The following is a 19,041-nucleotide window of genomic DNA, read 5'->3' as shown; positions in this document are numbered from 1 at the left end:
GTCTGCCGTCATCTGCCAAGCATACTTAACCTTGGAAGCCACCGTTTTATCCATGCCTGCCCACCACCTCGCGCCGTCCCAGTGGTTGGTGTGAAGTTGCGTAGCTGCGATTATAGGCGCTGCGGACAATGCAAACGTAGCTCCATGTGAAGCTAGCCAGAGCCCGCGGACTTTAGCGTCTCTAAGCTCCCATCGGGCCGCTTATGTGGGCGATGAAAATAGACGCACGTCTCTGGATGACCGGAAACAGACCGACGTAGTGAGGCTGCGCGGCCCTCAGAACAAGAGTGGACGTAGACTAAAGTACTCGAACGCAGCTTTAAGGTTATATAGGTCGCACAGTGGGGCCAGAGTCCTTCAATGCTTTACTGGTCACGAAACTGCTCCGTAACTCAACGGGAGAGCTTCATATGATGCGTTTGGCCGCCACGCGGTGGCGCCACCCTCTCACTGAGGTCACTCCTCGGGCGGCGTTGCGCTGGCTCGAACGGCGGAGCCGCGGCGAGTTGTGTTTGTTTTGTGCGGGAAAAAAATGTAACGTGCATATCGCGCTCTTGTGATGCGACTTAAGTAGTGCAACGACGATGCCGAACATGTGTTGCGTCCCGGGATGTCGTTCCTTGTACAACGCTACCACAGACTGTTGACCGAGCGACGGGCAGCTGTGTGAGAAATGGAGGGGCGCCATTCCAAGGCAAGCAACGGGAGATTTCAGCTTCGATTATAAGTGTGCGACAGTGTGTGGAAATGCACTGTGTGTGAGAATAGAAAAAGCAATGTACCCTTTTGAGAGCATCGTGGACCTAGAATTGTACAAGGCTAACTTAAAGCCGGATTTTCGTCATATCAGTCAGGTTGTAGCGGTGCTTCATTACCTGTTTGCAAACTTGTATTACCTTGCGCTCAGGCTCGCGTGTAAAAAAGCTGTGGGACGTCCTTGTACTTTTACTTTTCATATTTCTGCGAATTATCGCTTAGGGTTCGTTTTGTTTGTTTTGTAACGGCGCGTGGCCGATTCCGGTTTCTTATCTGGTGTTTCAACCGGAGCGCCCGTTTGCTCTTTTTGTCGTACGTCCCGTCGGGCAATATTGTTTGATATGGAAAGGGTGCCACCTTGTTGCCAACTTGATTTTTTTGTTTCTTCGACAATGTTTTCGATCCCATTTCCACGGATCTGAAATTAATAACGTTCCAAGAGTAATGCATGCATAGCAAACGCCGCGCAACCCACGACGTTCATCTGTTCACGTCACACTGCGGACTGCTTCTTCGACGTTTGTGTTTCATTCTAGTCTTTTGTAGTGCAGGAGATTGCTAGCTCACTGCGTTCAGAAAAGCTTTGCGTCGTTCTTGGCTACGTGACAATATTCTGTTTCCTCCTTGTGCTGCACATTGCAGCGCGAAAAAAATAAATTTTTGTACGCTGGACCACGCTCTTTTGTCTCCCTTCGTAACATTGAAGTTTTTTGTTGCGTGTGATAAAATCAGTTTCATTGTTCTTTTTTCGCTTCCTGTTTTGGCATGGATTGCAAAGCGTGGAAGCAGAAAGACACATGGTGCAACATATATCTCTGTGTTTTGATCCTTCGCGTTTCTGCAACGTTTTTAGATGTTCTCAAGTATGTAACCACTCATCGAAACGACAATACTATTGGGCTATCTCTTTTAGCGTTCTGTGCATTCCAGAGCAATCAACGGATTCATTAAGCGTAGTCTGAACGACGCGTACTTGGTTTCTTTCAGTTTTTGATTGTATTATCGATAGGCCCGCAGCAGTCCGTGACTACACAGCTACCGTATGTGTGGTATTTACAACTTTGCTTTAAGAAAAGAAGCAATATAGATTTAAAATCCGTAAACACGACGGCGCAGCGCTCGTGCCAGAGCACACAGAAGCCGTTGCCGTTCACGGCCGAAGTCTACGGTAACTTACTTCGAGAAATAAAACCCCATTGAAGGCAGGTGATAAACACAATAACTGGACTATTCATCGCTAACTACTACGAAAAAAAAACACACTTAATCAGCGCGCAGACACCAAAAGCAGCGAGCGTTTGCACACGCCAAGAGCTGGCCGATACGCCGCACGCGCGGCGGCTGGATGACCTTCGTGCGGCGGTGGCGCCTGCAGTGGCGCGCACGGTCCCTATATGAAGCGAGCGCCGAAGTTTCGTCCGATTTGTGTGGGGGTAGAAGGAACTGTAACTTAGAGTGGTCGAAGCTGATAAGCGAAGAATAAAAATGGGTATCGCAGGGGTATCCCCTGATGTCTAGCGATTGTGGCTCTGCCACGCGGAACCAAGTGGCAATAGCTTTTGCGTGGTTTTGCCGGAGTATCGAAGGGGAATACACCCAGTTTGTGGTGATGGAGGCGGTACGTTGGGGTGCCCTGCACTAACTCTTCTACTTTCTGCTGCAGGGAACGTTCGCTGCCAACAGCCATTGCAGGAAGATAGCAGAACCCATCGTTTGCAGGATGCACCGTGATGTGACCAGTTTCGGTTAAAGAACCTGGCTTCAAGTTGGGAAGTGTTCTGAAAAAAATTAAAGCCCCTTTCTTAAAAGAATGATGGTTAAAACTCGAAGCTTTTCCTCATGCAACCCTAGTCAAAGCCATAGTCCGCAATCCACTGTCCCAAAGTCGCAAAATCGAAACTGGAAAAGTCTAAAGCCAAAGTCCGCTTCAACTCAGCCAAAGTACAAAGCCAACGTACAACCCTACTTAGAAAACGTATTTCACCATCACCATCGCCAACCGTGTGTACTGCCTAACTATGTTTTACGTATTACGAGAGCTCCGTTAGTTGAGCGAAGACATCCCATTGTTATGTTATGTGGTGTATGACGGATGTACCCTTTGTGAAACCCACTGTGTAAAGTTGGCTTTTCTGCAGTGTGTTTTACTCGGACGTTGACGCCATCAGTTAGGCATGGAAAGCTTCGCTTTAATAAAATGCAAGCCAGTAATGCAACAGTTAGCCCAAGTTTTCCCCCTAAGGAGGTCTCTGACTGCGCGTTTGATGAAACGTGGAGGCAATGAACTACAGACTAACACCACGCCGTATAAAATGGCCACTCTTGGTGCACCGATCCCGCGAATGTGCCGTTCTCACGTAAGCCAAAATTGTGTTTTTGGGGTGTCTTTGCTGCTAAAGGACATTGCAGTGTCGTATTTTTTATGCGCGACAAACTGGAGTTGCCGGCGCTCGATGGCTTCAAGGAAACACGTACGTTGCTTTGGCAGTCACTGTAGCATGTTGTATTTTGCTATTGCACGAGTGCAAAACCTGAAATAGGAAAAAAAAAAAAAGAATTATCCATGCCCTCAAGCGCAGTTTTTTACGTTCTTGTCTAAGTTATATAAAAAAGCGAATCCTCGCAATAAAATTTTCTTGGATTGTAACACCAGTGAATATTCTACCACTGCGGTACGTTTTGAGGTATTATGATTGTAGTGCTTTTAAATGGCGATTTCCCTTATTTGCTTCACTTTTGACGCATTGGCCTGCACTGTGTTCTTGTTTTGTGGTTACCAGTGACGGAAGAGCGCATGGAGTTTGTTCAGTCGGCTGGGACTCACCTTCCACCGGCTCCTTTCATCGCCGTGGCTTCATCGCTTGGGTGAGCCAGTAGTGCGAGTCATACGTCGTTTCCCCAAATCCACGAATTCTATGCGCCCCCCCCCCCCATTTTCCCCCTGATCAATGCACAGAACTTAAGATGGGAAGCTTTTCAACCATCTACTGAACAGGTCACAAGCAACTCTGCCGCGTTGAAAACCACTTTACAACCAGAAAAAAAATCACTGATTATTTCCATTATGTGGCTTCTAAGGAGAATAGAGTACCTTCGTTATAAAGCGCGACTTGTTAAAACCTTCTTTGGGCAGAGGAAGAGTTGGGTTTGATAGCTGAAGATTGCAGAAGTATAAATTTATGAAAGCATGCAACGTTTGCGTGCGAATGGTGCATGGCTTAGTATGTTTTCCAAGGTTCCTTGGTAAACCGAACCGGTGTCGACGTGGTTGTATGGAATTTTCATTTGGCAGGCCTCAATTTGTTTCTTTAGGGCAGTCATTTTTTCTCAAATTAGATTTAATTTTAAGGAACAGGTCTTAGATCAATGAATGACGGCCTTCACGGTTATCCTACTTGTGAATTGACTGGCAGCTGCCCCCTTCCGCTGCCCAATCCTTTGCTAAACTTCGGAGTCCAGTTCTTATTCAGCGCGTGATGACTCTTCTTAACCGTGACCATTTCGAGAGGCACTAATCACTCGGCACATTCGTCAATTTGTCGCCGAGAGCCCAAAGAGGTCACGCGATGACGCAATCGCCCAAAAATCGCCAAAGACGGAAGTAGAACGCTACAAAAGGCTGCAAAGACACGAAGGGATCGCACAGGGGGCTTTCCTGAGTGCACGCCAGGGGACGTGGGCAGGCTCATGCTCACGACAAAGGGGAACACAGAGATGCTTATCGCGGGCGCGCAATGACGATAGTCCCGCTCCTAGCCCGTGTTCGCGCGGTCCACCCCCATTCTCTGCTGCTGCTGCTGCTGCTGCTGCTGCTCTCCATTGGCGCAAGAGGCAAACGGTTGGCTCCGTGCGAGGTTCTAACCGAGAGAAATGAGCTCGGCAAGCAAGCGCGTGCGCCCTCCGCGTCACTTGAGAGCTGCGAAGAGAGCGACGGCTGGCCGCCGAACCGCCCACTCGGGCGGCTCGAGCGCGCGACTTAACGCACCCTGAACAAACGTTTGGCTAATCTCTTTCGCAGTGCGCCGGTTTAGTCGAGTGCGTGCGCGTCCCGGTAGATGCTTGCGACCCTATTTCATCGCCCCTAACAGAGACCCAAAATTTTCCCCGAATTATTTTTTTTTATATACTCACACTTGAGCTTGGTTATTCCCGCTGCCATCCCGGTATGTTGTAGTTAGAAACTTGGTACTTGGGCAGATGTTTCCTCGTCAAACACGGGATAAGTTCATCGTTTTATTAGATTAGGGCCATACGCTGGCGCGGACCTCAAGTGACCCATAATGCGGGCCGTTGCGCGTAAACCGGGTTGAGAGCCTCTCCTGTAGCATGTTTGAACGGGGCAAAGCCTGGCTCCCGCCTTAGTAGAAATACGGCGCTTTGACGAAATTTCTCCCTTAAATACCTAACGAAAACTGAATTGCCTTTCCCAGCAATAATAGCGCAACTCTAAATCCTTCCCCTTCCACTTGCATCGTAGGTAGCTCCGTGCGGCTCTAACCAGAAGGACATCCGGTGATATTTGGCCGTTTTGATACGTAACAAATCCTCCGAGCGGCGGCCAGAAAACTCTGCTCGGCAGAAGGAGCGAAGGGACTCCGCTCAGGTCGAAGAAAAGAATTGGGAATATCCTTTTCGGTATGCAATTCAAGTGGCGTTCAACGTTCCCAGAATCGCAGGTGCTCCCTTGGGCACCGGATAGCTCGGCACCCCTCGCCAATTAGTCGCTCTCTCCCGCTCCCCTCGAGAGTTGCGCGTTACGGTACCCTCAGCAAGCGAACGAGTTGCGAAAGAGGGGAAAATAATAGGGCTCAGAGGCAACAGAACCATAAATTTCAATACGGCACGCACATTTCTAAGCTAGGACTCGACAGGCCAAGTGTAAAAGCGAGTACACGATACCCTGATTAGCGTTCGTGTTATAATGGACTTTGGGTGCGCGCTAATCCAAACTCAAATTTCAAGAAATAAGAAAGGAAAGCGTCGATTTCGGATAAGGCTGCGGGTGTATGTGACTCATCCAGTGCGAGCTACAGCGTCTGGGAAATGTCTTGTTTTGTTTTGGTTTTTTTTACTGGTCGCTAGAACTCATTGGCTACATGTTTACACCAGCGTGACAACCTTACAATTAACTAAAACATATTTCAAGCCATTTGAAGAAGCGCTGTTGGCATGGTCGTGGCATGGTACTGCTTAAAGCACGCGTAGATCAAGCCCTGCAGTCATGAAACAAAAGAAATATAACCCAACCAGGTGACTAGGATTAAGCAGAGAGGCTTCCCTGAATGCTGATAGCATAACTACCGAAGAAGCTGCCTAAAGAGGTGAAAGGATATGGCAAGAAAAGGCAAGAGAAGAACAAAAGGTGGTTACAGGCCGTAAGTCCTGCCTCACTTACACCACATAACAGTCAAGTTAAAAAGAGTTGCTGATAAGCATCAAATTGGCGTAGTTATCTCGGCTCCCGTGAACGTGAAAGGGATGCGCAAAAGAGCCCACAGACCTGAAAAAAAATCTAAAACCAGAGAAAGCTGCAATGTATCGAAAACCAGAGGAAGCTGCAACTAATGCAGTATAAGAGATTTCGATAACATGTAAAAATGTCTGCGCGGGCCAGATGGGGCGATGTCTCAATAAACGGCATGGAGAACACCAGTACGCATTCGCACAGCTAACAGCTCCATAAACTTGAGTAAAGTTTTGTGTCGGGCTACTTGGTGTAGTATCGTTGGAAGGTTCCGCTGTAACGTATAACGGAGACAGACACACAACAAGAAAACATACACTTTGACGTTAAGACGGCGTGAAGACGTCGTGAAGACGTCGTGAAGACGTCGTTTTTCAGTCAAAGTGTACGTTAAAGAACCTTGCAGTACTCGTCAACTAAGGGTCTGCCACGCTAATCAAACGATTTTAAGTGGCCCCAGAAAGAGCAACAGATTTCTGGAGCATATTTCGCGGCTAACTGCAAAACAACCCTCCCATGACTTCCTCAATTTCCAACGCTGGGAAATGCCATGAGCTCGCGCAAACTACGGCACACAAATGCTAAGCTACCCTCTTTCCTTTTATTAAAACAAACTTTTACACAAAGAGTTTTTGGTTGAAATAGGTAGTGTCTTTTTATCTCTAATGCGACATAATAGTTATGTTGTCTTGCTTCGTACGGACTACCAAAGTGTACCGGTCAATCGATGGTCACATGTTGTCTGTAGTGTTTGTAAAACTATTTGTTTGGTGTTATTCTTTTTTCTCTCCCCCACCCCCCTGCTTCTGCTCTCTTTTCTCCTTTCAATAGAAACCTGGCTTCACTGTTTGGTAGCTTCCACTTCAGATTTTTGCTATCGTTTTTCGTTTTTCGTTTTGGCTATGCTTATGCTCCTTGGTCTTGCTGTTAGGCTTGTATTGCAATATACATGTATTGTAACTTTGTGTGTGGAACTAGGGACATGATTATATTGGCAGCCAGCCACTGGTGCCCATTGCCTTGAACGCGGGCCCCGTCAAGCCCGTTTGGTGGATTTTGCCCACGGTCCCACTACTGATGATGTTAAAATAAAAAGATTGATTGATTGATTGATTGATTGATTGATTGATTGATTGATTGATTGATTGATTGATTGATTGATTGATTGATTGATTGATTGATTGATTGATTGATTGATTGATTGATTGATTGATTGATTGATTGATTGATTGATATGCCCAGTGTGAGTTTACTGCACGAGCTACAACTCACGTCGAGACATCCTCGGTAAACTAATAAGGACGCATGAGCAAGTAGACTACCGACATACGGGCAGCGCCCGCAGATACTCAAGTTTAGACATACGCACTTGCAGTGTGACATGGCCCACGTTATTGCCTTGGCCATGTCATCAAAGCTACTCATGCGGGCAGCGGAGCACGAGGTAGTTTTTTTTTCTTTTCCTTTTTTTTCAATTAAACGTGGACCACATGGAGTTTGACCTAGTCGAGCTTGACCCACGGAGTTTGACCCACACAGTCTTCGCGTTTTGACCCAGCCGAACGTAGTTATCGGAGCCTCTCAAGTCCACAGCGCGAGCCAGCGCCCTTTTCTTTTCTTTTTTGTCGTGCTCATCGCCGCTCGAAACGACATTTTAAGTTCTCGTTAGGCTCTTATCTTAGCCGGCATTTTTAGCCCGTTTTTATTTTATTTTTTGTAATGATCAGCCCTACATGAATATTTTATTAAGAGAACACGCTATAATATTCCATTACGCACTCGTGTTCCGCTTGAACTGTGCCCGAAATGTGCTCTACGTTGAACAATGTTCACATGTAGGAGTCATGCCACTAGTACTAGTAGTCTGGTTGCTTGTATATTTGTTTGTTCATTTGTTTCTGTGAACATACATACGTTATGTCGGATAATAGGGCAAAGAGTTTCACTCGGCAACTTGACCACGCCTTAAATCCTCCTCAGTACTTGGATAACACCGAGGCGGAAACGAAAACGCTTTACTTTGTGACAATTTGTGGGTGGTACACAAAATTTATAGCCCAGAGGTGCAGTACATTGGAGAGCGCAATGAATTGAGCATAAATCAGAGCCCACAACATTTAAAAGAGCAGTAGTTATCAACGAAGAAGAAAAGAGTAAATAAAAGCGTGTCGAGAACACTGTGGTAGTTTGAAGGGAATGTAGCAAACCGTATACAACTATTACCCCGAAAAATATTTTCTTTTGGAGTAAAAAAAGTGGTACAGTACAGGTGGATTTGATGTTAGCTCGTGCGAGTTACCATCAAATTCAGCGAATATTAGCTGATTCAACAGATTCGGAAGGGTGCACACAGTAATCTGGAGGGTGGAATTGGTGTACGCGGGCGGGAAACGCGCCCCGGTTCAGACACTCTAGTCTGGTATGGTATTTGATCAACCTGGAGATTACCTAACAACAAAACGTACTTAAAGTTGTGTTTGCGTCGTGGAGTGTATGCGTAGGCTGAGCGGTATTTATGTGGGTCCTCAATTATGGGCAGTATAAAGTTTGTACGTTCGTGGTGCTTGTAATAGCAAAAATTCTTTCGTAACAGACGCTGAAAAATGCTTTAAGTAAATGGGGCGACGCCAAAACAAAAATCAACTAAAATAACCTGCCAGGATCAGCCAAGGTACTGTTCGCATAGAAAACAGCTGGCTCGATCATATCTACCTGCACGCAGAACATTATTCTCTGGCAATTCTCAGATTCCCGAAAGGTGAGCCGCACTCAACTACTCCGCGCGTCAGCCGACGTGTTGAGACCGCGCGTTGGCGAAGGGCGGGAGAGCTTCTTGCATGCCAACCCTTTATCGCAGCTTCCCTAAGGTTGCGCATAAAGTTCGCGAGGCAATGCGCTGCCCGGGACGATCGCGCGCTGTCGCGTTGTTCGCGGAGCGGAAGGCTGCAGCCATCCGCCGGCAAGCATCGTTGTCCCAGGTTTACGGACTTCCGGTGCCACTTCCGGAGAACGCGCGAAAACTCGCGGCCAAAGGCGCCATGGGAAGGCCGCCGCCGCGACAAAGTAATGAAACTGCGTGCGCGACCAGATAAACGAGGATGCATGCAAGCGCCGCTCCTAGCGCGGCAGCCGCTTTCTTTTCACTATTCTTGTTGGGCCTCGACGTATTGTGCCGGGAGGTTTCTATCTTTATGGGCGTGTGGGTACGCGTGCTCATGATAGAACACAATGCGAGCATACTGGTGAGGATGCTACAGTTTTTTTTTTTTTGCATTTACTGGGGTTGTTTTCTTTTCAACGGCAGCAAGTTTGCGCAGGGCGATTCGCAGTCGAGGGAGGAGGAAAGTATACCAGCATTTGGGCGCAATCACCCCTGTGCTCAGTCGTTGGTTTAAGCTTTATGACGGTCGCTAACGGTCTCCCGTTGTAGGAAATAAAATGCTTGTTCTGCATTTCTCCTACCTGGCAGTTTCTGGTTATTAATTCTACGTGAGCGTTATTACATGCACGAACCTAACGTTTCCACGCCCATGGACTAAACACTTGTTTTATCAATTTACTTGAGCAAGTTCTATCGAGTTAGTTCAAGAAATAACGGTAGCAAACGAATTAAAAATGATCGTCTGAAGCCCCCAATGCTCAGAAAAGCTACAAGTCTATACAGTCAAACCCCATTATAACGAATCTGGATAGAGCGAATTATGCTATATATCGAACAAAAAACAAATCAGTTATGAAAATACATGCGAAACATATTCCTTATAACGAAGTTCACATCGGATATATCGAACTCGGTGGACCTAGAATTGCCACCGAAATGCGTGGTCTCAAAGCATTAATTGAGATGTTGATTGGCCGCGGTTTAGAAGTTGAGCCTCACATGGAGCGACGTGACGACCTACACTTTCCGCAACTGAAGCAGAGTGGAAAGCGGGGCTAGTTGAAAATGGCTCATGACTGCAACTGCGCACAACAAAACGGAACCATAGAATTCCTTCGGGGATTTCCTGAGTGTCGTCGACGACCAGGTTGCCGTCACTGTGAGCCCCTCTGATGCAGACACCGTCGTCGATGTCATGGCAGCTGGTGCTGTTGAAACTTCCAAAGAGGCAGAGGATGTCGCGAGGGAAAGCCGTCCAATGCTTAAAAGCGCTTTCGGCAGTTGTTATGCTCAAACATTATCGCTTCGATATCGAAGGGTACGGACTCGAATCCTGTGCTAGTTGACGCCACCAAAATGAAAGTGAAAACTAGAATCATTTATTTTTTGTGAAGCAGGCTGTAAAGGTGGAAAGTAGCCTTATTGCTTTGAATAAATTGATTGTTTTGTGTATGGTGACGACATAATTCATATTTTGTTGGTTACCGCATGCGGGGATCGGGGGGGGGGGGGGGGGGTGTCCCGCATATTGCGAACTCGTAACAAAAAACTCGTCGGCGGGTTTCGCTATTTCGAACTATTGGATATATCGAACTAATTGCGGTGCATATTACAGTTCGCTATAACCGGGTTTCATTCTATAACCATAGAGCTCCGGTTGGAAATATATGGTAAAAAAGTATTTCAATTCTGCATCACCATCTCGGCAACTCCTGAGTGGGTGGGATGTGCATATTTCTTGTTATTAACACCGATTTAAAATCGGCTACTGTTGCCTCAATTTCATACCCTAAAGTTTCGGGAAATTTCATTTCCACATTAACATTTCTGTAAAACTGTCGTGAAACTTGTTCTTCATCGGCGCTTGGCATCGTTAATACGCTACCACTATATAACATGCATGTACACTTTTATGAAAATGCGAAATAAACGCCGAAAAGCTGGCTTTCGATTTTTTTCGCTTAGGATTAGCACATGAAACAGCCAGCTGCCTACAGTGAAAAACTCACGTTGGTATGCTTATGAATTTCCACATATTTCCTTATCAGTTTCTTGGGAATTCCATCTTATTGTCTCGAGGGCCCACCAAAATAGGCACTTAAGTTTATTCGTTTTGTTAAGTAGTTGTCGCGATAATCTAGCTTTACGTAAGTCACAGCTGCAAAACAGAGCTGTAACATCAGATATGACGCAGGATATGTTTTTTCCGTGTTCAGGAGTAACTGATACAATTTACGTCAAACAGATAGGTACCGGGATGTTGTGATATCTAGCATTGCTAGTAAAATTTCTCAGATTGTGCTTTGCCACAATAACCCTGCGTTAACGGGCAGTCGTTGCGGTCAAGAGAAACACAAATGAGGAGTAACGAGGCCTGACATTTGACTTCAGTGGTTGGTCATTTAGCTCCATTTTGATGAAGCAGACCCCGGGAATGTTTTGAGAGCTTCTGTAGCCACAGTGACATGAAAAACTGTATATATGAGCACGAGGCCACACGTTTGATATTGGTTGTGTACAAGTGATTGCAATGGGATCGCCAAGTAGCCGCATGCATAGTGAGTTCAACCAGTGTTTCCCCGAACAGACGTATACGTCTTTGCAGTTAAGACATCGAACCCAGGCGCTGCAGCAACTTCGGCAACTATCACCACCTTTGCCGCCAAGCATCGTCAGTATCAACCAGTGCCAAAGTGTGTCCACCTGGCCAGATGGGGAAATTGTGATGCGCCCCGGGTAGGACGCACCAGGACAGCAGGACGTCCGCTCTGAGTGAATGCTGCGCACATAGAACCCGTGTCGGGGTTGGGACGCCGCCTGCGTTCGAGATTAAACGGGCGAGCAATTAATCGGAACGGTGGGCCGCAAAAGCCCGGCCGTAAATCTGCCGCACCGAGCAGCCAGTGCTGCTAGCAAGCACTACGTCCCGTCACCGCCGTGCTACGTCGCCGTGGCTCTCGATAAGCGATGATGGAGTGCGCCCGCTGCGGGGGATTCGCTGCGTTTGTATTAATTAGCTGGCGGATATGCTGCGCCGATTGTGCAAGTTACACGCCAGCGGTGGTTCACGAGGGTCACCCGTAATATCACGTCAGCAAGCAACCAGGACTCGTAATGGAAACTGTAAACTGCGAGCAACCCGCGCCGCAACGAATGGCTCTGACGGAACACTCGTTCTTCGAATTGCTTACATCCAATACAAGACGCAGGGTCCTAGTCCTTACTCCAGTTTCTTTGTGAAAAATGGTGAGAATACTTGAACTTTGTGTCACTTGTGTTTGGCCCTGTTTCGTTATTCTGTTCATGCACATGTACCCCAGTGAAGAGGAGAAAAAAATGACAAAGAAGGCTAACGAAGAAATACAAGCGGCTTCCTTCGTCATCCGTATTGAATTAGCGTATTCAAGTAGGCACAGTTAACAATTTGCCCATCCTTCGTTCACCGACCGTTTTATTGAACTTCTCACCAGCTTCTTTCGCTACGTTTCACTGGGCACAGAGGACCTAATGCACATACGATGCGATGTCCATAGGCAAAGGTAATAATACCTACGAGGCAGTACATCGGATGTCACATGAGGCGATTTGTGCTACTTCTAGACATGATCAGTGACGCACAGCAGCGGCCGGATAGGTATCCACAAGAGAGGGAGGCACCACAGGTCGTTGCTGCAGGCTTATTTCTATAAGCGAATGAAAGTATATATTAAGCTGAGCAGTCTTTTACTGTTACTCAAAAGAGTTAACCAGAACAAAATTTTCAAGGAGTCAATTAGAGGTCACCTAAATGGTTTTTAATACTGTCTATCAGTACGGGTGACCCTCAAGGACAACGAATTGGACATTTAGTGTCAACAAAGTTTTGTTCGTCAAACAACACATCTTCTTCACCTCAGTAAGAATCCCCCTCCCTAAAATATATTCACATACATAAGTAATTAAGTTTTGATTTTCCGGCGTTCGCTATTTCGCAAGAGTAAAAAAGTCGTTCCGGTCTTTTCTAAATTACAAATAACCCTCTTTAATGAGCGATGCTGCTACCCTCATTAGTTTACGCTGTAATGGCAGTTACAAAAATAATACCGACAGAAAGCCAAGTAAATTTACGGTTCGAGCAATAGCTCGTGCCTGAAGACCCTACCTTTTTAACGCTGGTCATTCCACGTCTTAGCACATGTTTCACCGGCATTATCGGGGTCTTCCAGCGATTACTATGCGTCTCAAGAAGATCCCAGACATTAGACAGCCAAGTATGACAGTCCGAAGGACCCACTCAATGACCACGGCACTCAACTTGTCACAGAGTGCTCAAAGGTCAAGACGAAGCGGAAAGCCGTTTCTAGTAGCACGTGAGGGCCAAGAGAGGTTTGAGCGGATTGAACGAACAATCAAAGCCCACGTGGCCAGTCAAACGCATAGAAACTGCCGCATGGCTGGAACTACCTTATTTACCATGCAGTGTAAGGAGCGTACATCAGCTTTCAAGGCCTTTGTCTGAAGTTGCCCTGACGAATGTATCGTATCCGCTGACCGCTGCTTTTAATGCGAAGCCTTCCCCAGCTACCTCCATTGCGATAAGCCTTCTGGCATATCTCGCCTCGCAACAAAAGTAGGAGCTAAACCTATGCCACGTGCACGAAGTAGCAGCAGTTCGCGCTCCTTCACATTTCCACCATTTTCGAAGGGAATACAAAACTCATACGCACTGCGTGCTTGCGCCAGAATGCCTACACTGCAACGAGCTGAACCCTCGCCGCGTGTGCGTGGAGGAGCGGTAGTACGCACTGCTTCACATTGTCACCATCAATTAACCCAAAACCGATTTCGGAGTGGCACACTGCAGCCGCCACTGCGATTATAAACAATGTTAGGAGTAACACTCAGGGACAGAAAACGAGCTACCTGGATCAGAGTATAAACTACAGTAGAAGATATCTTAAATAAAGAAAAAGAAACGAACTTGGGCTGGCCATGTAGTGAGACGACCCGACAACCAGTGGACGATTCGGGTAACAAAGCAGATACCAAGAGATGGGTCTAGGAGAAGGGTAAGACCAGTAATCCGTTGGAGGGATGAAATAAGGAAATTCTGGGGTAAACGGTGGACTAGGGCAACGCAGTACAGGATCAGTTGGAGGTCAGTGAGAAACGCATTCATTAGGATAATGATGATGATGGTTATGGTAACGATGATGACTTGGACGATTATGATGATGATGACGACGATGATGATGATGGCGACGACGGCGACAATGACGACGACGACGACGACGACGACGACGATGATGGTGGTGGTGGTGGTGGTGGTGGTGGTGATGCACTGAAGTCGCGCTTTCGGGAACGGTTACGCCATAAACTATTGATAAAACCCGATTTGAGCTACTTCTCCGGCTATATCAGAATGCCTCAAAAGGGAGCACCATCCTGAGAAGGGAAGCTTCTCCAGTGGAGACGGCGTCACGCAGCCTCAGGACGAAGCTCCAGGAAAGACAACCGATTTTTCGGAGTAGATGCTATCTATACAAAAGTAGAAGACACCACTTAAAACACCGTGAACCGAAAGGGGTTCTCTGATAGGGCCCTAGAACGTTTTGAAGCGGAATTTTTAACTCTGCCAGCTGTAAGTATCATGTTAGAACGAATGCTGGCAACCATGGCAGGGAGTCACGCGGCAACATACTTTTTACTGTGCGTGGGACGAAAAGAAATATGTAAAAACTTGTCCCCAGCTAAAGCAGTTATAAAATGCCCCACTTCCCTACTGCTTTAAGTGGTTTTCGAATCGCCAATTGAAACCGACTGGGCTGTCTGTATGCGTACGGTAGTGTTAGACACTACACTGCGCCACCTTTCAGATATCGAAAAGTTTAGCGCCAAATTAAAATTCTTTGCACCAATTCATTTAGAAGTTACTTGTGGTTATCCCACTATATAAAACGCGGGCTATTATGTGAGCGAGAGGACATGCACTCCACAAAAATCTGTGGTCAGTCCCTTTAAGGCGGGCGAAGAGAAGCAACGGCGCCGACAAAGTGTGACCTATTTTTATAGGCGACGTCACGAGTCTTTCCACGATGCTTCAATATAGCAGACAACCTGTGTGGTGTCTTGTGAAACATTTCGGCAATTTTATTGCTATTTTAAGCAAAGCTCTTTCCTCCAGGTCAAGCCCAGAAAACGGCTGGTTCCTTGGTGTCAAACTCAGCCGTCAAGCCAGCGCCTGGTGCGGATGCACAGTGAAAGCTGCTAATCTGTCGTTCGCTCCAAAGGGAGGGGTGGAAAGAGGGGGTAAGGGGAAGGAGTAAATGCGCGTGCCATCAGAAAATGATACAAGGAGGCGCTGGCTGCATCCAAGTTTACGTCGTGTTCGCTCCTAGACCGGGGACTGCGCCGAGCAGCGTCTGTGTTTTGTCTTTCGCTGCAGTTGTGTGCTCGTTCCCTTGCCGGTTTCGGCAGCGGAGCTTTTGTCCGGCAAACTTGGTTTAACCGCCTTCAACCCCGGCAAATTTATGCTTAAATTTTGTGTCACCTGTATGTCACATGCTGAACGGCGACGCTCTTCCTCCACCTTCACACAGGGAGATGGGCTCATGATTTTTAAGTGCGAATGCACTTTATAAGCGACCCCAAACCATCCACCGCCGGCGGCGGCGGCGGCGGCGTCCGCAGTGCTCCTCTATATTTAAAAAAGAAACAGCATCCGGCGCCAGGTTTCGATCCGAGGACTTTGCGGCCGCAGCGCGACGCTCTACAGACCAAGCCACGGACACGACGCTGATATCAGTGTTAGTGACGCGCCTTATATCTTTAACGCATTCAAACTACGTCGTCAGCGGCGTGCGTTGGCGACTCAGCGGCGTTATAGCGGCTTGATAACTGCGTGGTGTACACGTGATACTACAGACCCGATGGAAGAGATGGAAGAGAAGGCGGCGAGGCGGTGGGCTGCGGGGGCCGAGCGCAAGCGCCTCAAGCGGGCCGACAACCGTGCATTCGCACTTTCACATTCTCCCCCTCGGGGAAATGCGGGGGAATTTTTTCATCTTGAAAATACGTAATTTATACTTATAGTTCAGGAACATCCGTCGCAGCCTGGAGAAGCTTAGTGGGGTTAAAATCCACGAATGTCTCACTCTATTCCAAATTTATATCGTTATGGAAACAGCAGTACGGCGGCCTCATATGTCCCATTAACTGTGTACAGGTCATTGTCTATTAGGGTGCAAATCTCAGGCCTTGCGAACGAGGCTTGAGGTACGCATTTGCTCATGCTAAATTATGCACTTCGGAGAAGTCAGAACTTCTAGTGCTGAAGGCTCGAACTCGAGGACGACCACCGAAACTTCTTGATCCGGATCACAGCGTCACTTTTTATGGAGTAGAAAATCCCCAGGGTCGACTCCCTTCGTGTACGCGGTCTTACCATACACAAAAATGGATCGGATGCAGCTAATCTTCCCAAGCTACAGCAAACAGTGACACAAGTCACCCACCTTGTCAAAAGAATCAAGAATCAGCGAAGGGGGCTCAAAGAACAAGACACCTTACAGATTATTCAAGCATTAATAACCAGCAGGATCAAGTACGGCACCCCATACATAGCCTTGAAAAACGAAGAAATAGAAAAAAAGGAACATTATGATTAGGAACGCCACCAAAAATGCTCTGGGACGTCCTTTCATGGTACCCGCCGAGAATCTGCCTCAATTAGGTGTGCATAATACGTGTGAGAAGGTGGTCGAAGGCCACAAAGCCAACCAACTCGAACGCCTCAAGCTTGCTCGTACAGGGAGAGCAGTACTCCGCTATCTCAAGTATAGTGAAACCCACATCGTGACACCGACCAAAAAGCCAGACTACCATCGGAACTCCGAGAAACAATCTCTATAGCACACATACCGCGTAACATGCACCTTACCACAAATGAATAGTGCAGGCAAGATCGAAGGCACCCCTCCGAAAATATGCAAAACATCTTAACACACGATACACAGACGCTGCTAGATACCCAGAGCACCCTGTTCTTGCAATAAGCGTCACAGACCAACAAGGGAGAGAACTTACGTCACCAACAATACCGGCTCGTAACCCCGAAACGGCAGAATAATCAACCATCGCCTTGGCAATCACGACCTGCAGCGACCGAGCACTGATATTCACCGACTCCCAAGCGGCATGTCGTAACTTCCAAAAAGAAAGCGTGCCTGCGACGGCCCTTAAAACCTTAAAGACGCGCCCCCAACTTCCTGACACTTATTTCACCTAGATCCCGGGCACGAAGGGATGGCCGGAAATGAAGGAGCACATGCTGCAGCCCGAGAACATACCAGCCGGGCCTTCCTGCCACCAAACATCCGTGCTGCAACGGGGCAGCAGACGTACCTATCACCTGTAGATCCATACTGCAGCACTACCGACTTGAGCGGAGGACATATCCCTAACCACACCCCGGTTTCACCAAGGAAGAAAGCGTAATCTTTTGCCGCCTAAACAAATACACGTACACACAGGGAATAATTATGAACTGCATCTACCCCACGCAATTTTCGTATCTCTGCCATTACTGATTCCTGCCACATACCTGACACCTTGCGACGACCGCAGCGCCGACCCACCTGTGGATAGCCAAGCCTCCTTAACAACCCTGACTGCCGCACCACAAGATAATGCAAGCGCTCATACAACCGATGAACGCGACACTGCCGAAAAGGGGAAGGCACTGCTCGTAGATGAGGATCCAGAGAACCAGGAGAATCTGGTGGACCGGGCGAAGACGGCAGCCACTGCCAGCGGTTTGCTGGACTGCGGAGACCTACCACCTCGGACCGGCAAGGACCAAGTCCTAGCTAGTCTTTTTAAAAAAATAAACGTTTATTTCTCTGCCCCTTCTCGCAACAAACGCCAAGAATTGAATTTAGCAGTTTCGATGTCACACATGTGTAACATGCCCAGAATGTGTTCACACGTACCCGCCAAGGCGACTTATTGTCTAAGGCGTCGCGCCGTTGAGCTTTAGAACACCGGTTAGATACTAGGAAACAGCGGCCGTTTTTCTAGTAGAGGCACGACAGTAAAACGTCCGTGTGTGGTTAAAGATGCCCAGGTAATCTAAAGTAATCCGTAGCGGTCCAGAAGGCGTGCTTCAAGGCGTGCTTCAGAAGGCGTGCTCAGTTTCACCTTCAGCATGTGAAACACAATTAGTTTGTTAGGCTAACCTGTTGGCACTTACCTGGCTCTGCGGCTTGCATACTCATAACATGCGATTCAAGCACGTAATCCAAGAGCGATAAACGAGCGTTATGGTCTTCCTTATATCACAAGCCAAATCTACCATGAAGCATCAGCGTTGCAGGACTGCGCAATATCAGCAGAACGCTCTGGAATGCGGTCGACTTTGGTTGGGACACATTCGAAACAGGAAAAATAAGGCAGAACCTCCACGAACCTCAATTTGGCCCTCGATCCGGAATTGTCCACCGTGCATTAGCCGTTTTATACACCTGAAGGGGATTGAGGGAGCTATGAGGCGCTTGCTGATTTCGTTCAATGGTGGGAGGTGCCCTGGTCGCTGCGCGGAGAGAAACCCGTTGCTGCGAAAGGCGCAAAGAAATTAGCCGTCGCCCCGAGAACCTTTGCACCTGGAGACGAGGATAATTTTTTTGTCGCATTGTCATGGAATAGTTCAAAGTAGCGTGTCAAAGCGTTTCGACTAGGATTTTGGGGGATGGGTCTGAAACCGCCGTATGTCACCGATTTTTACGTGGTTCCGAATTTGTTTTCTGGGAACTTTCCTATAAAGTTCTTGCGTTGAGGGTGTTCTAACTTGTTTCTGATGAGAATTGTCGGCGTGTGACTGGTGGAGTCACTATGTGTCATTGTCACATTTTGCCTGGACTTGTAACTCGCCCAACTGACTTGTTTGTTCCCGATGTCCTTCGGT

At 47.5% G+C, this 19,041-nt stretch overlaps 1 long non-coding RNA gene across 1 annotated transcript in view; it reads left to right on the top strand.

The window, feature by feature from the left end:
- LOC144169473 (uncharacterized) overlaps window positions 1-19,041 on the top strand; it is a 200,417-nt gene that overhangs the window by 58,961 nt on the left and 122,415 nt on the right. Inside the window, exon 3 of the long non-coding RNA XR_013322451.1 lies at window positions 3,537-3,621. This is a non-coding gene — a long non-coding RNA (uncharacterized LOC144169473). The remainder of the gene's footprint in view (window positions 1-3,536; window positions 3,622-19,041) is intronic.

The sequence above is a fragment of the Haemaphysalis longicornis genome, unplaced genomic scaffold, assembly GCF_048455015.1.
Source record: "Haemaphysalis longicornis isolate Haplotype H1 unplaced genomic scaffold, Haemaphysalis longicornis Haplotype H1 scaffold_1, whole genome shotgun sequence".
Classification (NCBI taxonomy): Eukaryota; Metazoa; Arthropoda; class Arachnida; order Ixodida; family Ixodidae; genus Haemaphysalis; species Haemaphysalis longicornis.
Note: the sequence above shows the minus strand (reverse complement) of the source record. Positions and strands in the feature narration are given on the sequence as shown.